The sequence below is a fragment of the Cricetulus griseus genome, assembly GCF_003668045.3.
Source record: "Cricetulus griseus strain 17A/GY chromosome 1 unlocalized genomic scaffold, alternate assembly CriGri-PICRH-1.0 chr1_0, whole genome shotgun sequence".
In the NCBI taxonomy this organism is placed as follows: Eukaryota; Metazoa; Chordata; class Mammalia; order Rodentia; family Cricetidae; genus Cricetulus; species Cricetulus griseus.
Window position 1 is genome coordinate 236,129,287 of NW_023276806.1, and position 26,809 is coordinate 236,156,095.

The 26,809-nt window shown below is 41.4% G+C and overlaps 1 protein-coding gene across 1 annotated transcript in view; it reads right to left on the bottom strand.

Annotated features, from left to right (window-relative positions):
- Positions 1-26,809, bottom strand: part of Galntl6 (polypeptide N-acetylgalactosaminyltransferase like 6) — a 1,027,971-nt gene that overhangs the window by 103,479 nt on the left and 897,683 nt on the right. The window lies entirely within an intron of this gene.

Genomic DNA, 26,809 nt, shown 5'->3' on the forward strand with positions numbered 1-26,809 from the left:
CTAATGTCTCACATATATTTAGTCACTGAGCGTCTGTCTGCTATATACAATTCATGTCCTACTTAGAGACTATGGAATAGAATATAAGATAAAGTAAGATTTTAAAACAAAATTTTAAAGGGAAGAAGAGGAAGGATGCAGAGGTCATGAGGGAGCAGAAAGGTTGAGTCAGGTGAAGAATAGAAGAAAGGATATGTGATAGGTAGGGTTTTAGTTGGGGGGGGTGGTAAGGGAGGAAGGGAGGGAGAAGGGAACTGGAATTGTCATGTAAATCAATCTTGTTTCTAATTCAAATAAAAATGATAAAAAACCCAAAATTTTGATTATGTGTATGTGTGTGTGTATCTATGTATGGCTATATGCACAAATCCTGGAGCCTGAGGCATCCAGAAGAGGGGGGTCAGATTCCATGGCACTTGGACTACAGGTGGTTGTCAGCCCTCTAACAGGATTCTGGGAATTGAACTCTGGTCCTCTGGAAGGGTAATAAGGGCTCTGAACTGATGACTTATCTTTCTGGCCTAAGGAGAAATATTTCTGAAGGTCTTGGCAAGACCGAAGATCTAGAAGAGTGATTTATCCATTCTCCCTAGGAAAGTGCACGGGACATATATAGAGTCTCACATAGCGTATACATTTTGTTAGAATTTTTAGAATCAGATGTCCCTCACTCTAGTCACCTCTCCAGCCAACTGTTCCCTTCTCCATTTTCTGCATGAAGCATTTCAAAGTGGAATTATAATTGTAGCTGGAACAAATCAACACTACAACATTTACTGGGTGTCATTTCCCAGTGAATGTGTGCTATAGTTGTAACCCTTACTTCTTTTGGGCTGGGTTATAAGTCATTGGCAGTTTTAAATTTTAGAGATACAGGGGAAAAGAAATTCTGAAATTAATTATTTAATTATAATCAGTTTTGTTGCAAGCACAATAATCTTGTTTTAACTGATCCTATCAAATCAAATGTGAACCGTATATTTTAAGTTAATCTGTCTATAAGTTACAGTCAAATGGTCCCATTGATTATTGACAGTATTGAAATTTGTGAAGGTAATTTTATATTTATTTGTTCTTGGCGTTCTATCATTTTTTATGCCATGTTTTTGTAGCCCTGTTAATAGTGCAGAAATATTTAGAACTTTCGTGCTTTTGATGAATTGCCTCATTATAACTAGGAAACGGCTTTTATTATTTCTGGTGATAATATTTGCTCTATCATCTATTCTCTGTCATTATTATAACCACCTTGAGTTCCTTGTGTTCTCCAACTCTAGTATTTATAGCCTTTTCTGTCTTTTAACATTTTAACCATTTGTACACTCCCACTTAATGTAGGTTTCTGAGCTGTCGATGTAGCTCAATAGGGAGAGTGGCAGTGTGGCACGCATGAAGCCTGCCGATGGCTCTCAGCACCATCTCTAATCATAGCTCTTTAGAGGAGGAGGCAGGAGGACCAGTTCATGGTCATCCTCAGCCATGTAATGAGTTTAAGTCAGCCTGGCTTACTTGAGACCCTCTCCTCTCTATCTCCCCAAAAAGCAGGTTTCTAACAAGTGGTACATATACACACCTTGTTTTCCAATTGGGTCATTTAGGTACTTAAAAAAAAAACAACAAAAAATGATTGATGTGGTTACATTTAAACCTATCACCTTCCACCTTTTCTGTTTGTCATAACTGTGTTTCTTTTCCTTTCATTTGTCTTCTTTTGACTAACTGAAGTTTTTGAAAGCAGCTTTTCATTTGTCTTTCTCCAGCTTTTTGTACTTTTTGTTATACATTTCCCTACATGCTATGTACCCCACATTGTAATACTCATATTCTGAAGTAATTATGCTTTGAATACATTTCAATAATAAAATTCCATAATAAACAGTATACATATACACAAACGACACATGAAATATATACTCATAAACCATCAGCACAGAAATAACAACTAGGAACACCACTTTTGTATTCTGATGGGTTTAAATAGTTCCAGAGAAAAATCTAGCATTGTGATTTGTCCTGAGTCTATGGATTGAACTTCAGGCCCAAAGGAGTTGATTCCAGGCAATGCTGCTCCGAAGCCAGAATAACTGAGGTAGGGACCTCCTGCTTTCTTAAATAGTGAACAGTTTACTGTGCTGTACCGTCCGTCTTCTTCCTCGGAAAATGAACAGGATCAAGTCAGCTATTTTCTGCATCTCCTTCTGCTCTGGATTTTATTTTAAGTAAAAGCTGGTCTCTCAGAACTCCCCATTGATCCCCAACCTGCCAATTTCCTGCCTGACTTCTTCTGAACCTCCTTTCAGTTTTGTTTGCTTGGGAATGTGAGCACACTGTAGGCATGGCTTGTAGCTCTGTGTCTGTGTGACACATGACTGCTGCTTACAAGCGCTGTTCACAAATCAGTCCTCCAGCTTTGCAATTAAAAACATTTGTCATCCCTGGGATGACTTCTAAAATTAAGGTGGTCATGAAGATTCTTCATTTTCAGGACTTTGAAATGTGTGACTTCTCTGCATACTTAATGGAAGTTAGTTTTCTATTTCATAGCTGTGCTATTGAGCCATGTAACAAATATGCATTCCGTATTTTTACGTATGGTTAAATAGCTTCCCATTTCTACAGCAATTTTTTTTATGCTGTAAATTTGGTTCACTTTTAAATTATTGAGGCTATCGTGTAAAAGTTTACTAGGACCATTCTTTATTTGGTAGCGGTGACAAACTGTGTTCTCATTTGCAGAATCACATTTCAAAATGGGTGGCTGACTTCCTCTTCTAAAGTAGGACATTTTCTGAATGCTGTCTTTCTAAGGAGTTGCCAAACTACCTACGATTCTCTATCTCATGGATTGATATTCCGAAAAAGTGGTACAGTTTTAATTGAAACATGCTTTCTCTAGAGTTTCAGATTTTAACACATGCCACATAACCTTTTGGATTAGAGAAATGAAAGCATACAAAATACTGAGATATTGATACACGAGAAAAATGTTTTAAAATACACTAACAATTAAAATTTAGGTTCAGCACTGTGAAGGAAATGTCAGTTTGGCCCCTTAGGAAATACACTGGCTCTCAGCTCTCTTTCATTTCAGTGGATACAGTGAAATTTCTGGACATGTGGGCTGCAATGTGAATTTGATCAGAAATGAAGTGACACACAGCTTCCCTCAGGACTCAGTCAAGCCAAGTCAATCAACAGAATGGCAGTCCATATGATTTTCAGTCACACAGCCAGACATTTATAGTCCGTCCATGACTCAGAACTCTTACAATTAAAAAAGTAATTATTATTTCAACAAGAATTCAGTTGTGGAGTGAATGATATTTAAAATGCAAAAAGGAGTTTTAAGTGATAAATTGTGTTTTAAATTAAGATTCTGAGAAGACTGTTTAAAATGATTTTGAGTAAACCTAACTTTTACAACGAAATAACATAGTCAAAGGAGGACAGAAGAACATTGTCACCCTTACATTATTCGAGGAGGTGATCACTCCAGGGGCAAAGAGGGAAATAGTCTGAGCTGAGAGAGAGAGAGAGAGAGAGAGAGAGAGAGAGAGAGAGAGAGAGAGAGAGAGAGATCTTTTAGAAAGTCAAGAGAGAAAAATGTAATGATGGTCTCAGAAATCTGTGGTTCACTGAACAGTTTCAATGGTTGCATCAAGAGAGAAGTAGCCTGGATATCATGGTAGGGGAAAGAACTGTGTAAGCAATGAAGTTGAAGGCTGGAAGCTTATGTCTGAAGTCAGCTGACCTGAGTATCCAGGCCATCCTCTTCTGCTCCCAGCCACCCCCCCAGCAAGTCCAGGCCCTTAGCATCATGATACTTCTTGCTTCTACTTCTAGGAGGTGCCAGATGGCCATTTTCACCAAACAACAAACAGATGTTCTTCTTCTTCTTCTTCTTCTTCTTCTTCTTCTTCTTCTTCTTCTTCTTCTTCTTCTTCTTCTTCTTTTCCTTTCTGAGAGGCATTAATCATTTAGAATGACTAGGAATGATGGACAATCAGCACCAGTGGCCATAACTATGATGAGACCTTTGAGACTACCTTAGCTTATTTAAGCTCCACCCAAGCCAGAATATGACTAGTGTCACATGAATGACCACAGGCACAAATTGGTCAGTTCTCCTACTTGAATTACTACTGACTGGTCTCCCAGGAAGCTGAACTTTCTATGGTTGGACAAACAAATTAATTGCTAACCAAGTAGGAGTCAATCATGCTACTTAAGAGAAACCAACAGAGCAAATTGAATTGCATCTAATTTATGACCCATGGAGTTGTGGACCAACAAAACAGTGGCTTTAAGTCCCTGGTTTCTGGATGAGTTGTCATGCATGCAATAGAGAGCACAAGACAGAACTTACTTTGGGATTTCAGTTCTTAAGCAATGTATTAGCAGTTGTATTATGCAACCAGTGAGTGATAATATTCATTGCTAAAGACAATACTTTGATTAGCTGCTTCATTTCTAAAATACAAATGATACAGTCTTATTATTCTAATTTTCCTTATGTATTGACTGTGTGTGTGTTTTGTGTGGTGTGTGTGTGTGTGTGTGTGTGTGTGTGTGTGTGTGTGTGTACATGATGGTGCATGTGTGGTGTGAAGGTCAGGACAACTTGGGGAAATTGGTTTTCTCATTCCACCACATTGGTTTTGAAGATGGAACTTCAATTTTCAAGTTTGCTGGCAAGGATCACGTTTGCTGAGCCATCTCACTGACCCAGGATTAGTTTTCAGGTTGTCTCCACTCATATCCTAGGGTATATTGCCATGTAGAGCTGAACTGCAGAGCTACTTGACAAAAGTGGAAGGTTCTGTTTTTCTAGATTTACAAATGGAAACATTAGTGTTAGAAGCACTAGTAGGAAAGGAGGGCCAACTGGTCATAGGAAACAGCTGACAGAGTTAAAACCATTTAGCTCTTTGGAGAAAATGATGGGGAAAACAAAATCATAAGTTGCGACATTATGATGCATCATGATTTATCAGTTTGCTCTTGTTACACACACAAATACATGTTATATTATGGTTTTATAAAATCCCATATGCTTTTTGCTATCTACTTCATGTTTAAAATAGTAGGTGCTCCTGTGAGTGGGTATGAAGTGTTGATAGAAGAAATCATGTACAATTGTTATAGTGCATTAAACCGACATAGTTTGATGGCCTTAGTTTGATGTTTCAATCAAGTTGTTGTTTCTGAAGTGCTTAGATGCTCCTGCCTCCATGTCTTTGGAAGTTTGTCAAGTGATGAAATGGAAAATGCCATAAGTCAAATGGCTATGCTCACAGCGTCTTAGTGGGAACGGGATGACAATAGACAAATATGCTAAATACTTGTTCAGTTGTAGTCTTCTAGGTAGACAGAATGCTGTGTCCTTCAGCTACTCTTGCAATTTAAACTGATGTGTGTGAGTGCATTTGCATGTGTGTGTGCAATTGTGTGTGTATGGTGTGTATGTGTGTTTGTGTATGGTGTGTGTGTGTGTGTGTGTGTGTGTGTGTGTGTGTGTGTATGGTGTGTGTGTGTGTGTGTAAGTGAAAGCTGAAGTCCTACCCAGAAGAGGACTATTTCCCCATTCATACAGTGAATGGAAAGATGGACTCACCTGTGTGGATACAGCTGGTATTTCCTGCTAACCCCACTCTTTAATGGATGTGTGCTGAGCAATATATTGGGGCCACCTTAAGATGGCGGAGTTACTCTTAGTGTCCCCTCACGAAACCTCTTCAAGGGTGTATGGGGACATACACAATTCAAATGAGTTGTTTTCTTAAGTCACTTTCTATCCCTTTTAAAATGACCAAATGTCTTATTTTTCAAGTTTCCATCTTACCCATTTCCTACTGAGCAAGGTCTAGGATTTAGATTTTTAGAATACATTAATTTTGGTGTTGGATAACAAATCCAGGCCTTTTCCTATGCTATACCAGTACTCTACCATGGAAGGTAGACCCCAGGCCTGGATTAAAAATTACATAAATTATAGAACCTGTTTAATTATTCCAAAATTTCTGTTGGATTTTTTTTTTTAATTTCTAACTTTTAATTGACTCATGGCCTCTTATTACATACAATGACAGTGACTACAGGGGGATGGTTTTATGAATCCTTCATGTGGCTTAAGTGGCACAAACCCTGGAAATCATGTTCCAGTAATAAAGAGATCACAGCAATCTCTGGGTCCATAGGCCTGAAAACAGCCTTGTTCTCCTGCCTTCCTGGTTCTCTTAGAGTGGCCTGGGATGCTGGCCATATGGGCAGGAATGGTCCCGGTATGTTTTCATTTTTTCAGTCAGGAAGTTACTAAGTTACTGGGTCTGCTTCCTCTTCACACTTTCCCTTGCCTGCTCTGCTAATGGTGGCCACTCTGCGGAGGCAGCTCCCGAGGGCCCCTTCTGAGAATGGTCATCCTGGGTACAGGCATGCAGTACCTTGTGTGCTTGAGGGCCCAAGCCACAGTGCTCAGGCTCAGAATTTCACAGAACCTTCTGTCAGTACACCTTTGGGTTGGGAAATCACCACTGCTCTCCACAGGGGCTGAGATTCAGTCCTCCAGTGTAGACATTGGCCGGGCTGATCCCCAACTTCAGCATCTCTATTGCCTTTTTGATTATTGCCCAGTTCCTCTATTTATCCTATTTCTTTAATTGAAAAAAAATCTTCCCACACTGTACTTACCAGCCTGAATGTTGTCAGCAGACCCCAGTTCACTTTCTGAATGTCAGGGTGCACTTAGCAAAGGTCTCTTGCTCCCCTTACATGGATCGGATTGCATTGTTATCAAGACAGGGAAGGGCTTGTCAAAAGCCCTACTGTCTCCTACATCACTTGTCTTTATCATGATGATCATCCCCTCCTGGAACCCATATTTGACTCAGATGGACTCCCTCGGGTCATTGCAGCATGCAAAACACCTTGCAGCTTCGGCATTGTCTCTCTTTCTAATCTGCTGGGTGCACTCCCTCATACCCTCCTTCCACCACCGAGAGGCCCTTGCTCCATTGGGCCAGTCTGAGCTCTTTGAACTCCCACCAATAGTGACATCAAAAGGAACACAGTGGTGGTGTGAAATGGCAGAGCAAATTACCTATTTCCGCAGTAATCGGAGACTTTTCAGAAACGAAAAGTCTCCAGTGCAGTGTGGGGGAAGGCTTTCTTCTTGGATACAAATATAACTCTCCATTCACAGGATAAATGCTAGTTATTAAAATGTAAGCATGGGTGAACGACAGGAAGGCTTGTTTTATGCTTCATTTATTTAATAAACATCTGACAGTTGCTTCTTATGAAAATGCTGCCCCTTTATCTTAGTGAGGAACACAAAATATGCTTTTTCTGTCATGCAGATTGCAACTTGAGGGAAATTTTTGCTTCATTTGAGGTGGTTTGATATCAAACTTGAATTGACTAAATGTGGCTTAGATTTTTTAATACCACTTATTAACTATTCAGTGTTCAATAAATTCATATGCTATATCTGCTTAATGGCCTTAATTCCTTAAGAACAAACCAGAAGGCTGGATGTGCTAGTACACACTTCTAATTTCAGTACTTAGGAAGCTGAAACTTGGAGGGCAGGCTGGGCTACACATGGAGACTCTGTCTCTACAGCAACAGCTATAACAATAGAAAAAGAAAAACCAAATGAAACACAAAGAAAATGAAATGTGAAAAAACGTTGTTAGGAACAAAGCCTATGAGGTTTTTTGTTTTTCGTTTTCTTCCCCCCTCTCTCTTTCTTTCTCTCTTTCTTTTATTTTCTTTTTGTGAAAGGGTTTCTCTGTGTAGCCCTGGTGTCTTGAACTCACTCTGTAGAGCAGGCTGGCTCTACAGAGATCTGCTTGCCTCTGCCTCCTGAATGCTGGGATTAAATATGGAAGGGCTATAACTTTTAAAGTGATTGGATAGAAGCCCCATCTTGCCTTTCCCCTTCCCCCATGGGTCAAGTCTGTCTAAAATGGTTTTATTTAACTTACTAGGGCAGATAAAAGAAGAGAGCACAGTTTCTAACCCCGTTTCTCCTAGATTCTATGGCAACTGTGAAACATAGTCACAAACACCTAAACCCTCTTCCCACTGAGAGGTGAGAGATGGTACCCATGATTCCATCCTTGAATCTGCAGAATTCCTATTCCTGTGATCCACAGGTATGACATAGAGGAATTGTGCTGCTATGCGGCTTATGAAGGACCACAGAGCTTCTTTCTTGCTTGCTGGGGCATTCGATGTTGATTCTCCTAGTAATCATGTGATCTCCAGCCTACATTGGAGCCCACAGGCAAGGAGGAAGTAAGAGGATGCCCAGGGTCTTTGTCTCAAGCTTCCATTTACTTGGGACTTATTCATTTCATGGATAATTTTTCCATGTATATCAGTACAGCTGCACAAAATCTGTCTTAAAGATATGAGGGAATTGTAGATGCTTAGGTAGTGAATGAAAAAGAGAAAGAAATAAAGGGGGGGGGCGTGACTGCTCCTAATCAGTTGAGGTTTTTATTATAGCTATAAGGGAGAAAACAGGTAGAGGCAGAGACATCTGGAAGAGTCCTGAGTGGACATGACCAGCAGACTGGACCAGGCTGTGTGAGGGGAAGGAGGAGGAGAGATGGGAGAGCCAGGAGCCAAGAGGTTAGGAAACAAATAAACTAAAAGGCCAAAAGGAACAAAAAAGCCAAAAGGGTCAAAACGGCTGGATTATATAAGGAAGAGCAGCCCAGTCCAGACTCTGAGATGGAGAAGTTTAAGGAAGGGGGTGGGTAATGAGAGCCAGGAGGACCCTGTAACAGGTAGGGATTGAGGGATGCTGGGAGAAGCTGGTGGCAAGCCAACATTAATATGTTAGAAGGTACTTCACCTAGCCATTTGTCCTGGAGTTGAGACTAACATGTCTCCCAGAAAATGGGTAACCAAGTGCCACTGGCAAACCTTTTTGTTGTTTCTTTCTTTCTTTAAGTTTTTGAGACAAGGTTGTACTATGTGGCTTAGATGAATGTTAATTGGGGAAACAGTGTATTCAGCTTCTGTTTTTAATAACGTAATGATAAGTGTTCCCTGTGAACCTGACTGGGTTTAGGATCACCCAGGAGGTTCAGCTCTTAGTGAGTCTGTGAGGATGATTACAGAGAGATTTAACAGATGGGACGGCCAATCCTGAATGTGGGAAGCATCCAGTGTACTGAGGTCCTGGACCAAATAACCAGGAAAAAGGGAGAAAGCGAGTGACAGCATCCATCTCTGTCTGCTTCCCGACTGTGAACACGGTGTTGTCTGCTGCCCCATGCTCTTCCCTCCGACAGCCACAGCCTCTCTTGCCATGTCACTCTTCCTGTCATGATAGAGCATCCTCAAGCTGCTATCCCACATTAACCCTTCCTTTCTCAAGCTCCTTGTGTCTGCATTTTGTCAGAGTAATGATGTGTAACTAACACAGATAGGACACTCTGGTGGCTGTCTAGAGGGAAGATTTGAAGGAACAACAGAGTGGTGTCAGTTAGGAGATGCTGGTAGACTGGGTGAGAGACTAGGAAGCCTTAGGCTAGTGCTGTGGGAATAAAGATGGATGGGAGAATACCTATGAGGCAACATTGGCAGGCAGCAATTGATTTGGAGTGAAGAGGCGGAATGGATCCATGGGTAGGTGTGTTATCCAGTAAGTGAGAACATGTGGGCTCAGAGGAAACAGAGAAGGTCAAGCTGACATCACAGTGTATGGAGGATCTTAGCACAACAGTGTGAGGCTTCTGGTCTGACTCCTTCACAGTTCCTGAAAGCAACCTAAGAAAATGAGTTCTGAAAAATGAGTCTTTTTTTTTTTTTCTGGAGAAATCACTTTGGCTAAGCAACACAATATGCAGTCCTGAAGGCTTATCTGTCTGGTTGGCTATTTGGGTGTTTTTCTATATTTAAAGTTTCCCTATATTGTAGCCCAACTTGAATTTTCATTAAGATTTGATTATGCCAACTTAGAAATTACTTAAAATGAATAACCCTGAAAATAAATGAGATGAACAGACAGCTATAAGAATAAACTTCCACTAACTGTTGCTGATTTGAGGTGAGGGGGAAAGCCTGTTACAACTCTTCAAATTCAGTTGTATAAGATGGTATCAGCATTATAGTCCTACCTTTTGTTTTTTTCAAAAAGTCACACAATTGCTTTCTACTTCTGCTCTACAGATTGGCATAGAGGATATATGTAATCAAAACGCAACTCTGGCCACTATTCTAAAACACAAACAAAAACAAGGCAGCAATGGCAGAAATGAGCACCAAATTCTCTCTTTATCTTTGTTTCTCTTGCTTAGAAAATGATGAGTTCAGCTGAGATGTAGACTATAGTTACTGTGCTCACCTAGCATGGCATGTGGCCCTGGGTTTGAATCCCAGAACCACCTAAGAGGTGGAACAGGCCTGTGAGGAGTTATGTTATCCAATAAAAGAAGATGTAGGTGCCACAGCAAGAGAGAAGGTGGAAAACCAAAGGCTCTGGATTTCAATAGTTTTTCCTAAGAAACCATAGAGAAGCAATCATGTCCTTTGCTTTGGTAGGGGATTTTGGGAGTGACTTAAATGAGCTCTACATGGGCAACATTACACACACACACACACACACACACACACACACACACACACACACACACACAGAGAGAGAGAGAGAGAGAGAGAGAGAGAGAGAGAGAGAGAGAGAGAGAGAGAGAGATACTAGAATCCTCCCACTTGCTCTGCTGGGTAAGTGTGCCTGTGAAGGCTGGACCATAAATGTCTGAGGTCTTTGACATTTCCTAATACACAGAATAAGAACGAAGGAGGACAGGCTTAGTTTAGTCCTCGTCAGTGAGCCTCTGGACTGGGTACCTTTTCTGCTCAGGAAGACTGAGATGTAGGAGGGTTGGTAAACCTGTGCCTGTCACTCATCATGTGCTTAGCCTATAAGAGGCAGTTAAATGACAGAAAGCTGGGGAAAGTCTGACGAGGCTTGTCATTGCCTGACCAAAGCACAAAAGCTGGTGATGGAGGGGCCACTTTCCAAAAGCCAGCCTCTGGTCAAGGCCTGGCACTGGAAGGAGAGAGGGATCCTGGCAGAAATTACATGTGAAAGGCTGTGATGGGTAATGCTCACTGTTAGCTTAACTGAGAACCACCTGGGGATAGTGAAACACCCTTCTGGAGTGTTGGTAAGGCCAGTTTTAGTTACAATTTAGCGGGAGGGGAAGAGCAAACCTGAGTGTGCGGAGCACTAGTCCAGAAATAAAGAGGGAAAAGGAGAAAACCCACTGAGTGCCTTCTCTGCTTCCTGGCTGTCCTGACGTGAACTTCCTTGCTCTTCCCGCTTCTCAACATGACGCATGGTGCTTTTGGAAGCACAAGACCATCACTCATTAAGTTGTTTCCATCAGGCATTTTATTCAGAGAAATGATGAGAAGTGACTAATACAGAGGTAAGGATTTTTTTTTCTCTTCACAACACGCCTGGAAACCATTTGTAAAGATATCCAAACCCAGGGCCAACCTAGAAGTGTATTAATGGATCTAAAGAACACATGCTGAGGTAGGATTACTATGAAATCTGTTCTGAGCCTTTTCTCGTTTTAACTACATTTTTCTAGTCAGCCATAGATGTGTCTGTCCTGTATCCCAAATCAGGTTCAAGTTCACTATCATCAGCAAACCAGATAGATTTATCACAGGCTTGCCTGGGCTGTCTGATCACCTCTCAAACCGGGAAAGACCTGCTTTGCTGCCTAGCTGTCGCCAGGTGGTGATCTGTTCTGTTACAACTACTATTTCCAAGAAACAAGCTTTTCATTCTGTATCAAACTTATAAAACCGTTCTCCATAAAGGGACCGAAGAGTGAAATGCACACAGGCCCCAGGCCAGAGTAAAAGAATATTGCCTGACATAGTCTAGTGCTGTAAAAGACAAGAGAAATGGCTTTTGGGGGGAGGGGCAGATATGAAAATCAATACTACTAAGTTTCAAGCTTATCTGTAACAAAAATATGCGCAATTGCAGCAATAGGGAGCAAAGGGGAAAACTGACTGAAATAGCAAAGGGCTTGTTTTGATTGCTGAATTTTTTAAAAAATTCTTTTTTATTTATTCTTTATGTCTTTCACATCATGCATCTCCATCCCATCCATTTCCTGCCCTTCTGTATCTGCCCTTGCAGCCCCCATCCCCAGTTAAAATAAAATAAAATTTAAGAGAAAAAAAAAACCAAAGAAAAACAAAAGAAAAAAAGAGGGAAAAATCTCATCGCGGAAGCTGTTGTGTGACATAGTGAGTCTTGCAGTAAACCCTTTTGTTCACATATCTTTACTTACAAGTGTTCATTACAAAGAGTCATTGGTCTGGTTAGAGGCCTCTGGTTTCTGTTACACCATCGATGCTGGGCCCTCACTGGGACTCATCCTGAATATTCTGTTGTCCTGTGTCATGGAGACCCTGCAGCTTTGGATCTGCAGGACCAGCCCCTTCATGTGTTCCAGCCGGTCCTGGATGCAGTGGATGTTGGGATGGGCCAGCTCATAGCCCTGGTTCTGGGCCCGGGTAGTTTCAGGGTTGGTCGGTCCACCAGCTCTCTCTTGTCCTCAACAACAGGGTGAGTTCTTCAATTGTTGAATTTTTTATTGTTATGGTTTTTATGATCCTTAACTTTACCAGTGTTTGGGGGGTGGGTGTATTGGTCTCCTTTTTAGACATATGATGATGATGATGATGGTGATGATGATGATGATGACAGAAAGGTCATACAGACCTGTGTATTTCAGAGCAGATGCCATGCTGGGTGGAGTGAAGGAAGAGGAGAAGAAAATTAGGAGAGAAAAGATGGTAACAATCTAGTCAGCTTTGGGAATGACTGTTTATTTCATTTCCTTTGATGAGTCTTTGTCTAGAAAAAGTAACTAGGTTCGGCATGGACCAACTGTAGAGTCTTTGCATAGAATACACTAACTGGGGTCTTCATGGGGTGGCTCCTCCACTTCTAAAGTAGAGGACTGAGTCAGTCATATTCCAACAAAATAGAGAAATAGAATGGGATTGGAGGGGCTGCTGTTTCTAGAGAGAATTGAAATGAAAGTATGGAGCACTAGGCAGCCATTTAGAGAACAGCCTTGGGGACCAGACTCTTGTGTGACATAGAACAGCTTGCTCTTAGTGACTTAGTTTTTTGTCTGTTAATTGGAGTGGGCAGTGATGGCACTACAATGTTAAAATGCTAGTTCATGTGAAGTGTGCAGATGCTAGCTGCTGTCCCTACTTCTAACAGGCTGTGGAGGTGAGCGGGGAGGTAAGATTTCTTAAAGCCAGGGAATGAGCCTTTCCCATGTGATTTCAAAGCTACATTTTGAGAATCTTCAACTTTAAATTTTGTTTGAAGGGGAGTTCTTCCCATAGATAACCTTTGTTAATGTTAAGGGCACACAGATGGTGTAATTAATGCTTATTAGTAGTCAACATGCTCACTAATCTTAGATTAGGAAGCTGTGCTTCCTTCCTCTTGGACAAGCCATGGTTTCGTCTCATTCCTAGAATGGTAATTAACAATGAACTAAACAAGGTAGGTTTGTGTGTGTGTGTGTGTGTGTGTGTGTGTGTGTGTGTGTGTGTGTGTGTGTGCAGTGTCATAAGTTCTGGCTGCTTATTCCAGTTCCTGTTATTCTTTCCTCCACAGATGCAGGTGCTCACTTTTCTCTTGATGCCTTCATACTGTGGAAAGGCTAAGGTCCTTGATGCAGGGTGATTGGAAGGATCATCCACAATTAGCATAGATCACTATGGTAGCTCTCTACAGTTCAGTATGATTCCTCTGTAGGTAAGTGGAGTTGCATTTATGCTCATTTTCTGGGATGTATTAAATATTGAGCCTTATATTCTTCTGAGATCTTAAATCATTTTGGAAACTATCTTATGTCTTTCTGTTTTACTCTACTTTGTTTTATTTCATATATTGAGAAAATACCAAATTCACAGTGTGTTGCAAGAAGTGGTAGAAATAAAAAGATAACCACGGCATAGTTTTCCTTGAGGAATTTACAATATGGTATCAGATTTGGAATTTTCATGGCAAGTACTGGAACTGTTGGTTATTTCTAATGCCAGCTCTTCAGTGGTGTTCAAAGTGGTACTAAAGTTCCCATGTCCACAGGGTTTCAGCCTTGGACATCCCGGTGTTCTCTCTAGATACCTTCTTCCTTCTGGCATTTAATCCTCAGGCTTGCAGGGGATCTAGGAATCTTTTGCAATTGATCCCTCTCTGCTAAAGGAACACTGTTTATATGCTACAATCTGCAGGAGAAGCCTGAGCATTTTCAGCCCCTTCCCAGGGTTGCCTCTAGGCATCACAGGTGGCTGACACAGGAATAGGAAAAACAGGCCCCTTTTGACATAGAACATAAGGTGCACAGAGGGATTCACACTTCAGATCCCTCTTGTTCAATCCATATCCTTTCTTGGCTCCAGTCTTTTCCTAAACCTCCTCCCTTTCCTGTAGCGGATCTTCCCTGGAAAGCAATTCTTCAAGCAATTAAATGTGCTCACATTTATGGCTCAATGTTGTAGGAACTCATTCATCCAATAGCCTTTGGGGTACCACCCCATTAAGGTAAGGCCTCATGTTCTACATCTGAGCAGATAAGGGGGAGCAGAAGCATGTTCTCGCTCTCTGGGGAGGTGGTCGCAGATCAGATCATGGTGTCCAGTGCCTCTGGGCAGAAGACCAGAAGAGGTTCTCTACCTTATTTGTCATTTGTGAGTGACTCTCCAATATTTATTCCAGGATCTCGTGGACTCTACTACAATCATCCATTACAACTCCACCTCTGTATTCAGAGGAGTCTACTTAAGTCAGTTTCCTCGTTACTTACCTCGGGCAATTGCATTAAGAGATATTGGCATTCATTCATCATGTTCAACTTATTTGCTTAATAAACTTAATAATGACAGAAAATATTTTCACTTGATTTTCTCCTCCTCTAACTGGAAAAAATATATAATCACATAGTCTCCTTTTTCAAGACCACCGTGCATCTTGCAGCCCAGATGACCACCAGATCCACTCATGAATTCAGTGATTGCTGTTTGGACTCTAAGCAGCCCGTGAGGTACACAAGGTACATTTACAAATTAGACAGTTGCCATGTACATCTATCAATTTGACAGGCTATGGTGTGCTGAGCAGTAATGATCACAACAAGTTTTACATGGAAGCATCATGTTGCTCTGTTTATTTGTTCAGTGCCCTTTGAGCTTGAATTTAAAAGAAAATAAGAAATAACGTGCTCAGTCGTTTAGATTTGTTTAATAATCCACAAGTGTTCAAGCCTTCTGTGTATAATTTTGTCTTATACTTTAGCCTAAAGGATGATATATAAAAATTCTCACATAAAAATTGGGTCCTGTTGAATATCCGACACTAGGTACCCCAAACAGAAGTTTTAGAGGCTGACTCTAGGGCAGGAAAGCAGGTCTGGGCTGGATTTCTCTTTTATATTCTGCCAGTAGAACAGAAGAATACATTTGTATTTCCATTTTCTTTAGCAGTTCTTGGAATTTAAAGAGCTCCCACAAACGTACTGTTGCATCGTTCTAAGGAAGGCTGCACCTTGGAAGCAGATTCTCTCTGCATCAAAAGGCAGAAAATTAACATTTTGACTGTTTAGATTTGTTCTCCTTAGGTTATTTTCGTTTCTTATATTCATAGATTTTTTTTATCTCCCCTAATATTATCTTTTTTTTCTTTCTAGCTCACATAGACGTTGAAGAGATAAAGTGTAAACCGGGTCTTCCAAGTACTTGACCAACTTGAAGGCTGGGTCTCTGATGAAGCTGGGTGGAATTAGCTGTAAGAGCCTAGGATTATTGTGTTGTGTTTCTGGGGGATTTCCTGGGTTTGAATTATTTACCTAGTTATACCTCCCTTCAGGGATTGTAAATTAAACTCACTAGATCACCACCCAACTCTAAATATTCAGTTTTTGTCCATAAATAGAATAGAAACCACCCTTAGGTTGTTCTTGTCACTGTTGTGTTACGATAGTCAAAGAGCAGCAAGAGGATGCTGCTTTGGTCCTTGAAATATGACATTTTCAGCATACCTTTTAGAGACAAAATCCATGGAATGTGTCCAAGAGAACGCCCCCCCCACACACACATACACACACATGCACAGGTATCCACACACAGGCACATGCACGCATGCACATACACTGTTTATGCATCTGCTGTTGTCAGTTGCTAGCTGTCCTTAACCTTTTGCTTTATTTTAGTTGTACGGATCAGACAGCCCTCCCTGTGTGCTCATGATGTTTGGTGCTGTTTAGAGCTGGAAAGAAGAAAGTCATTCATTTTTCCTGAGTGTCATGGGCCACAGGTGTATCTGGCTGGGCTACAGAGATAAGGAAAGCCAGCCATGTGATGAGTCCTGATAGAATCCTGGAGAATTAAAGCTTTGGTGCTGGCCACAGTCTCAAAGGAGATGAGATCTTGTGATGACACCATGCACTTTGCTCTCCTCTGCTCCTGACACCTTGTCCTAGTGATGTGGACTGAGATTTAAGTTAGGGAATCAAAAAACCTGCAGGGGATATTTCCCTTTAGTGATTGTTCTAGGGAGCTCCTTTCTGTTAGATTCCACACCAGACTTCTGCTCATGCCACATATCTATCCTCTGAAGCCCTTTCCCCCCTCCCCAGCCACACAGATACTGCTAGGAACCCCACTGAGGGCACTGCTTATGAATCTCTAGCTGACAGACTTCCAGGTGCCTGGATTTCTCACTTGGGGGAGAGAGAGTGCAGGCATAGGCACACCAAAAGGTGGTAGCATATTATCTTCTGCATCTCTTTTCCCTGCTGCTTGCTGGGGAATTTGGGCGCCTGCCTATTGTAAAACCTTCCCTCTTTCCTCAGAGACCTTTAAGAAAGACCCCACTCCAGCCTCATGGGTCTGATTTCCCTTCAGAGCCCCTGAGATGCTGCTGTCTGTCTGTCTATAGTGTTAATAGCCTTTCTAATAGATGCTTAACTCTTAGCAGACTGTTTTGGTGTCTCTCTGTGGGTTTCTTAGTGCATTCAGTCATCTCAGCTTCTGTGCTCTAAAACCCATGGAGTCCTGGCAGTCGGCAAACACTTAGTGTGTACTGAGCTGTTCCAAGAAGGGCACAATCTGTACTAGAGGTTGTCAGGTTAATCTGTAACACAGTGAGGGTGTGACACATCTTCACTGCAGCTGCAGTAATTATGAGCAGATTACTATTTTATGTGATTTGTCTTAGTTTGTGTCCTTTGTCCAGAAAGCTTTTCTTTCTTGTTTTGCTTCTCTCTCTCTCTCTCTCTCTCTCTCTCTCTCTCTCTCTCTCTCTCCTTCTCCATTCCCCTCCTCCTCTCTCCATACCCTTTCTTTCTTTCTTTCTTTCTTTCTTTCTTTCTTTCTTTCTTTCTTTCTTTCTTTCTTTCTCTCTCTCTCTCCCTTCCTCCTTCCCCCTCTCTCTTTCTCTTTCTTTCTTTCTTTCTTTCTTTCTTTCTTTCTTTCTTTCTTTCTTTCTTTCTTTCATTTTCCTTTTGAGACAGGGTCTTGCTGGATAGCCATGGCTGCCTGGTTGGACTGCCACAGGATATGTAAATCAGACAGCACTCAAACTTTCAGTGAACTTCCTGCGTCTGCTTTCCAAGCACTGGGTTTGTAGGCCTGTGTCACCATGCCTGATCTAGAATGGCTATGAATAGAACCTTCTTTTATTTTTGGAGTGATTTGATTTCTATAAATAAGTTAACATTGACTTTATTGTTTTCAGAAGATTTTAGAAAGTACATTTCTTTCAGATAACAATTACCTTTGACCTTTCAGTCAAGGATGAAGGAACCCTGTTATATATTCCCATAAAGCTTAGACATGCAGATTTTACCTCATTGGCTATCTCTTTAAGGACAAGATCTGCAGCTTTAGAAATGAATACATTTTTCTTTGACACATTAAATGTATAGTACAGGCTCATAATCCATATGGGTCCCATGGAAAGAGATGGCTCTTAGAGCCTTGTAGAGCAAGGAGGGGTTGGGCAGGATAGGAAGGATCCAAGGCAAGGTACTTAAGTCAGTGTGGTAGCGTCTTCACTGCAGAGGGAAGAAATTCTGTTACCTTCAGTTGACATGGTAGAGTCCTATGGTGTTAGAGTCTTAGTCAACCGCAAAGCTGAGAGAAAGGAAGGACAAACTCTAGAAGGTCCCTGTGTAACTCTGAGGAATGGATGTTTTGTCAAACTATAATAATTGCTAACATTGATCAAATACCATGATATATGCCTAACATTTGGCTAAGTTGTTTGAATGTTTTATCTCAACTTAATCTTATAGTTCCCCTCTGAGTTACATTTAATTTTTATCTTCATTTAATATGTAAGAAAATCCACAGTTGAAATGAGCTCTGTTACCTCAGAATGTCATGTAGATATGAACCAAGAGAGTGTGACACCAAAGCCTCGTATAGCAAACTCCTGTCTTCCCAATATTTTTTTCACTTTCATACACATAAAGTCACACACACTGACACTAGGACAGCTGGGGTTCTTGGCCTCTTTAAGAGGCCAAGTGAGTTTAAGAATGGACTCAAAAGGAAGTAGAATGAAAATTTTTATAAGAGTTTAGAAAACAGAAACAAACAAATAAACAACAATAAAACCATCAACACCTGAGTAGGCAAGGAGAATGGAGGAGAGAGAGAAAAAGGCCAGGCCATTTGGTTTACAGGCATGGAGGTCTACTCCATGGCATTGGGCAGCTGCATGATGGGCAGAGGGATTTTAGAGAGAGAGAGAGTGAGAAAGCCCAAAGTATCAGGAAAAAGCATACTTAGGTTCTTCCCAGCACCTGAAAGAGACAGGAAAAAGAAAAAAGGAAAAGTTGTACCTTTCTCAAACCCTGCTGAACCTCATGGCTGCCCTCCTTGTGTAGGGACTGCACTGGGGGTGAGAATTCTGAGAAGGAAACATATGGCATCTCACTAAAGGAAAAACTATTCCACCCACCTCTTAGGTGCAGCTCAGATGAGCCTGCCTTCCTTCGGGTGCTCCCTTAGCCAAGTCATTGAGTATTAGGTCTCCACCCACTCCAAGGATTCTATTCCCTTGACCATGAATTTTCCTATAATATTCTATAATTTTCCTATAATGTTCCTATAATGTTCCTATAATTTTCCTATAATGTTCTCAATGTTTGAGTCACAACCCTTTCACAGGAATCACCTAAGACCATCGGAAAACACAGATATTTACAGATATTTACTGTACAATTCATGCCTTTAATCCCAGCACTCAGGAGGCCAAGGCAAGTGGATCTCTGTGAGTTCAAGGCCAGCTTGGTCTACAAAGCTACACAGAGAAACACTGTCTCAAAAGACCAAAACCAACAAATAAACAAACAAACAAAAACCAATTCATAACAGTAGCAAAATTACAGTTATGAAGTAGCAAGGGAAATAATTTTATGGTTGGGGGTCACCACACGTGAGGAACTGTATTAAGGGGGTGCAGCATTAGGGAGGTAGAGAACCACTGCCTTTAGTGGCTTTTGCTGCTGCTCCATTCTGACCAGTCAATGAGTATTCGATGACAAGCTTAAAGCGGGAAGATGATCTAATTTCTAGGCTAGAGAGACTAGGCAGTCAGAGGATTGGTAGTGGAGGTACAGAGTAGTAGTAGACCAAGAGTCCTAGCTGGGAAGTGAGGAGATTGTCTTAGACATCTGGGTGAGAAGTGAAGCATCTTAGTCAAGCCAGGGGCAGTGAAGGAAGAGCAAGGGATGAATGCAGGGGATTTTGGCAACATGGACTGAACTGGAAATCAGGTAAGAAGATGAGTTTAAATTGACTGTGGAATATCCAAGTGGATTTACCAACTAAATAACCAACAGTTCAGGAGTAACTCAGTAGAAAGACTTGGGCTAGCAGTCCATGGAGGAATGAACTACTTGTCATCAGAGTCTGATGAAATGGCCCAGAACTGCTAGAGTAAGGGGTGAAGAGAATTCAAGACATGAGGGTATCAGAGGCTCATGGAATAGTCTTATGAGAAGAAGGGGAAGAATGGGGATAAAGCAGTGTCCTGGAAGCCGAGGGAGGAGGGGAAGTGGGGAGAAGATGAGGATGAGAGAAGACAAAAGGTAAAAAGAAACCAATATAATAACCTCTGGAAAGGGGGCCTATACTAATAAAAGTGGGCTAGTGCATGTCAAAACAATACAAAGCAACCACGAAATGGCTTATTTAGGTATATTTGAAAAGTCTTGGAACTAAATTGCTAAAGTCATCATTGTGTAAGTTACTTTTCAGCTCACAAATAGTGTGATAATGTCTGACACTCAATAGGTACCTTAATAAACTAAGCACTCCCATTGGTTCCAAGTTTTTTGCCTATGGGAGACAGAAAGACCTTGACGAAAAATTCCGCTGACATCATCCAAACCAGATGTCACTTTGGACTCTCATTTGTGTGAAGCTGAGTGTCACTGGGAATGTGGCCTTGTGCTGCTGTGTGGGGGCATTTGGAGCACACAGGGTTTATCTTTGTGTCACAGCCCCAGTTCAGTTGGGTCAAATAGCACAGTGCTAACATTTTTTATGGAGTAGTCCACTAGACATAGATGAAGAAAAATTGAAGTTATTGTGCCCCAGTGCACCAGTCCTTTCTCTGTGACAGCAGTTTCATTCCTGTCCTTGATGTAGAGATTTGAAACTCTCAGATCTAATGAACTTTCTTCTGTCTGGAAATGGTCCCTTGGTAGGACATGGCAAATTTGAGAAAATATTGCAAAGGTTATCGAAGGTTAATCGTTTTTTCAACTTTCTTTTTTTCCCTAGGAAGATAACAAAACCCAAATCATTATAAGCAAAAGGATGCACTAACACAGGTATAATGACAGCAGTGACAATCTCCACACCTCCACAGATGATTCGAGTTTCTCTCAGTGTTGCTGTGCCTAACTTCATATCTACCACCCTCCCAAACTATTCAAAATATTTTAATAAGGAGAATATGAATAAGTAGAGTCAGAAAAAAAAACAGAGCACCAAATGATACAGAAAAAGGAAATTAAATTTCCATAAATCCAAGCTAATATATGTGAATTGCACTAATATCACTTGTAGGTTTAACTCTTTTTGAAATACAAAACAATTATTTATCAACACTTTCCCATATTGTGTTTCACAATAAATAGCTGGTACATTTGATAGACAAGGAAAATAAAATGGAGATACTTTTTCCCCTTGAAAAGAGAACACTGTAATAGAAACTGAACAGACCCAGGCAAGGTACTTCTGCTATCTTCTAAACACATAACGCTTGCACACATGCACACATATGTACACACCAGACATACAGATACCTATACACACAGATGCACAGGAAGACAGACACATGTGTGAGAAGGAGTGTGTGTGTGTGTGTGTGTGTGTGTGTGTGTGTGTGTGTGTGTCCATGTGTGTGTGTGCGCACATGTGTATACACACATGCGAGAGCACACGATTGCACACACACACACACACACTGAGTCAAACAGTACCTCAATGTACCTCTATACAGGAAAGCATGAAAAAAACATAAAAAATTCCAGAAACAGGAAGTTTAGGTAAAACCCACAAACTAAACAGGAACTGTAAACCTCCATAGTTTCTCTTCAAATCCACCGTACTCCAGTGGATTCTAGAATATTTCCTGTGCTGGATGGCATTTTAAAATATTACTCTCTATGTGTTATCAGTCATCCTGAAGAACAAAGCCTCCATTTTGTGTCACAGAAGACAGAGGCATGCATGTTTCTCTTCAGTACATGGTGTATTGAAATACGGATGATTTTTCTCAACATTATCCATAGTACAGATGGAAAGGGAGACAGAAGCATGGAGAGGCCAGATGGCGATTCCGTGTCCAATTAAGCTCAGTACTAAATGCAGAATCAGTCAAAATTATCAGGGAAATATTATTTCCAAGTTGGCAAGTAACTATTGCTGAGTACCAATGTAAAGAATGACTCACAAAACACAAATGGCTGAGATTAGTACCAGTGGCTCAAGCTTCAGAAATTGATGTGCTTAGTTTCTTCATGTGTTTTTGTTTTGTTTTACAGCGCATGTCCAGGTGGTGGTGGAGTGGATGGATGGAGGGTGTGGGGTGGAGGGTGGAGTGGTTGGAGTGGGAGGAGTGGGTGGGATGAGGTGGGGTGGGGGTGGAGGATGGGGGCAGTGGGAAATCTATACTAGGGCCTTGACTATGCTGGACAGATGCTCACTCTACCATGGAACTATACCCTCAGCCTTAAGATTTGTTTTGTAAGATGTGTTGAGACCCAGCCCTCACGGGTTGGTGATTTGTTTTCCAGCATAACCACAGGTACCTCCTGTTTTCCTGGCCTGGCCTCACTAGCATCAACATTCTATTATGAACTCTTACTGTTGGGTACAGTCCTGACCTTCAGGCCTGTGCTGACCTTTTGTTACTTTCTGTTTTGAAACATTGTGCCTTGCCCCATCCCCTTCCTGCTTCGTTGGCCTTGGGCAGGGGTTGTAGTTTCCATGTTTAAGATAGGGCGTGGGAATGCATTCTGCTAGCAGGTGTTAATTTTCCATTTGCTCTTGTTATGATTGTATATAAACTGCTGGCTGCAATAAACTGATGGCATTTGCTTCTACCGAATGACTGGAGTTGTGTTCTTCTTAATCTGCAGACTCTCATCTGGTCTGGTTCTTTGGTCCCTGGCGCTGGTGCCGGTGACAGAGATGGATCTGTTGTGGAGTGAATAAATATGAGATGACACTCTGAGACGTTAGATCACTTGATCCTTGGGGGGTGGCACTGTTTGGAAGGCTGTAGAAACTTTAGGGATTGGAGGATGCACCTCATCACTGGAAGAAGCAGGTCACTTGGGGTGACTCTTGAGGTTTTATAGCCACTCTATTGCCGGTCCCGTTCCTGACCCAGGAAGCCGTGTGACTGTGTCCCATTCCAGCTGTCATGCCTTCCCTGCTGTATGGGCTGCATTTCCTTGAATTGTAAGCTCCAACAAGCCCTTCCTCCCTTAAGGTATCAATGAGAAAACAAACAGTGGGTGCAGGCTCTCACTGTGTAGCCCAGGGTTGCAAAAAACTTGTTCTGCTCAGGTTGGCCTTGAACTCATGATTCTTTGGCTTCAGACTCTCGAATTTTAGGATTATGGATGTTTGCCACTATGCCTGGTATATTTTGGTTTTTGGCTATAGGTTTTAATAAAAATTTTAGGTTTAATTATTTAATTTTTTTCTTGTGACTTATTTAAGAAAACCTTTCCTTCCTTCAGTTACAAACATTATATTAAGGTAGAGTTTATTTTTGCATACTCTTCTTAGTTTCCAGGCAACTCTGTATAGATGGCCAGGTTATTAATACAGACACTGTGAAATGTTTCCAAATGACGTTTAGTTTTAGAAACAAAAAGAACAGGGTTTTCTTTTTTATAAAAAAAATAAGATGATGGGAAAAATCCAGTCTCAACAAGCATGTCTTTCTTTTGTGAGATAAAGATCCCACTGATTGCCTGCCATACATGTATCATGGTATATTTAGAAACAACTATGTGTTAGTGTTTGTTATTAGTCTTTCACTAGATTTTCTTAAGACTAAAAGCTGTTTAATTTTATTGTTCTTGAACAAGGCATTTATCAGTTTACCACACAATGGTCATGAACATTTGAGGAATTAACAGCTTAGAAGAAAACAAATCCCAGATCAGTTTCTTTCTTTCTTTTTTAAACTTTCTTTTTATTTATTCTTTGTGTCTGTCACATCATGTTGCTTAATCCCTTTTGCCGCCCCACCCCTTCTTAGTCACCCTGTGCCCTTGCACCCTCCCTCCCAATAAAATAAATTTAAGAGAAAAAAAAGAAAAAAGAAAGAAAATCCATCTCATCATGGAAGCTAAATTGTGACACAGTGAGTCACTTGGTAAACCCTTTTATCCATATATTTTTACTTGCAAATCTTTACTTGCAAGTGTTCATTGCACACAGCCTAGTCTAGTTCAAGGCCTCTGGTTTCTGCTACACTATCAATGCTGGGACCTCACTGGGACTCCTCTTGGCATCTTCTTGTTGCCCTGTGTCATTGAGACCCTACAGCTTTGGGTCTGCATGACTGGTCCCTTCATGTGCTCCAGAAGATCATAGATAGGGAGGGTGATGGGGATGGGCCAACTCATAGCCCTGTCTCTGGGAAGGAGTTGGCCTGAACCCATTTTTGGGCCTAGCCCATTTTTGGAAGCTGTGTCATTACTGGCTGTGTTAATTCAAAAATGGGGGAAAATAAAATCAGTGATCCTTAGTGAAGAATTATCCAGTTATACTGTTCAGAGTGTTCTAGGTTGAGAAAAGATCTTGCTGTGTAGCCCTGATTGTCTCAGTCCTTCTGTCTCACCATTCTGAGTGCTAGTATTAGAGTCTGGAGCCTTGAGCCTGACAGACACTTTATTTTTCTTTAGCATTCCTCTTCATCTCCCAAAAGCTGCTTTAAGGTTAAGCCATCCTGAGTTTATTTAGTCTAAACTTGTCTGATGATGTAGGAGATAATTTGAGTCATTCAAGTGCTTCAGTGAAAAACATTTCAACAGTGCTTAAAGAAAAAAAATGTAATAAGATCAGTACGTGTTTCATTCCTTCTGGCAAAGTTTACTTTGCAGTAGCATTCAAAAAGTATTTGCATGGATTTGTCTCCTGTCTTAGTCAGTGTTCTACTGTTTTGAAGAGATGCCATGACCATGGCAACTCTGAAAGGAAAGCACTTAATTGGGGGCTTGCTTATGGTGTCATTGTCATCATGGTGTGGAGCATGCAGGCAGACATGGTGTTGGAGAAGTAGTTAGGAGTTCTACTTCTGGATCCACAGGCAGCAAGAAGAGAAAGACACTTGGACTGGCTTGGGCTTTTGAAACCCTAAAGCCCATCCCTAGTGACACACTTCCTATAACAAGGCCATACTTCCTCCAACAAGGCCATCCTTCTTAATCTCTCTCAAGTAGTGCCAGTGCCTGATGAGCAAGGTTTCGAATATATGAGATTATGGGAGGGATATCAAACTACAGCATCTTCTCTGTAACATTTATGATCAGACTGGCTCAGAGCTCAGTGTAATTCACTTGTGACTCAGGGGAGCATAGGCAACTAATTTGTTTATTGTAGATAGACATGATCTGGATAACAAACCAGCTACAAATAAAAATGAATAAAATCTCCCAGTTCCTTCCTCCCTGGGGAGCTGAGTTGAAGAGCCATGTGGAGAAAATTCAGTTCAGGCTGCAGGTGGCTGTGCTCATTGCTGTTGAAATATGCAGACTGGAAAATTCTACTTGCCTTCACCTCCACTCAGTCTGAAACTCCTACGAAAAATGTGATGGGGAGCTGGCGAGATGGCTGTGCAGCTAAGAGCATCTTGTTCTGCAAGCACCAGGACATGGGTTTTAATCCCACCACTCACTTAAAAAGGTGGACATTGCTTGTAACATACATTGAGTGGGCAGAGACAAGTGAGTCACAGGAGCTTGCTGGCCAGCCAGACTAGATAGAACAGTGATCTCTCAGTCCACTGTCTCAAGGCAATGGGACAGAGGAGCAAGAGAGAAGGACATGTAATATTCTGCTCTTGTCTTTACATGGAAAAACATGTGTATTCACATGCTTGCAACACACACACACACACACACACACACACACACACACACACACACACACACAGAAATCCTACTTACCTGTAGCATTGACTATGCCCTTTGTGTTGGTCACAGGTATGCAGAAGGTGGGATAAAAGAGCTGGGAAGGAGGCACTCTGCCTCTTTCTGGGTTCCAGTAAGATCTTGGAGTGTGGGTGAGACTGGAGTGCCAATCTGGTTATTGGCTTCTTGTATGAGTGTTTCTTCTTAATAAATATACCATTAATAACTGTAATGATAAATCTTTCTGCCAGCCGCCCGAGCACTGCTGATGACTAGGATTTCTTATCTGATAGCTCAGTCTTAATTATCAACCATAATCATAAGACTTATCTTATGGAGGATGCTGGCAGAATGCTTCCTGTCTTCCTGGGATCATATGGCAGCTCCGCAGAGAGGAAGAGGAAGAGGAAGAGGAAGAGGAAGAGGAAGAGCAGGAGAACGACTTTCTTCTTGTCCTTGCTTAAATTCTGAATCTGCCTGCTATGTCACTTCCTGCCTGGATCACCAGACTTCTCTTTTCTACATTTCCCAGAATTCTCCTTAACTCCTAGTCCTGCCTAACTTGCTTCTTCATTGGCCAACAGTACTTTATTCAACAACCAATAAGATGCACAGAACTTCCCCCATCAAATAACCATATCCTGTGTTAGACTCTGCTCCATTACACATACACTCACCCCTCAACACACACACACACACACACACACACACACACACACACACACACACATGCCCCTCACACAAAGACAAGCAGAAGGAAATGATAGAATAAATATATTTTGTATGTGTTGTGTATGTGTATTTGTGTTGTGTGTATATGTGTAAGTATGTGGTGCGTGTAATGCTTTCTTGCTTTCTGCCTCATTCCTTTGAGGCAGGGTCTCTCACTGTTGTGGTTTGACCATGAACTCTTCCCATCAGCTCAGTCTTTTGAACACTTGAGCTTCAGTGGGTGATGCTGTTTGAAAAGATCGTAGAACTTGTAAAAGGGAAAGTCTTGCTAGAGAGAATGGGTCATTGGGGACAGGCCTTGAGGCTTGGCAGTCTGGCTCTACTTGCTGTTCACTTTT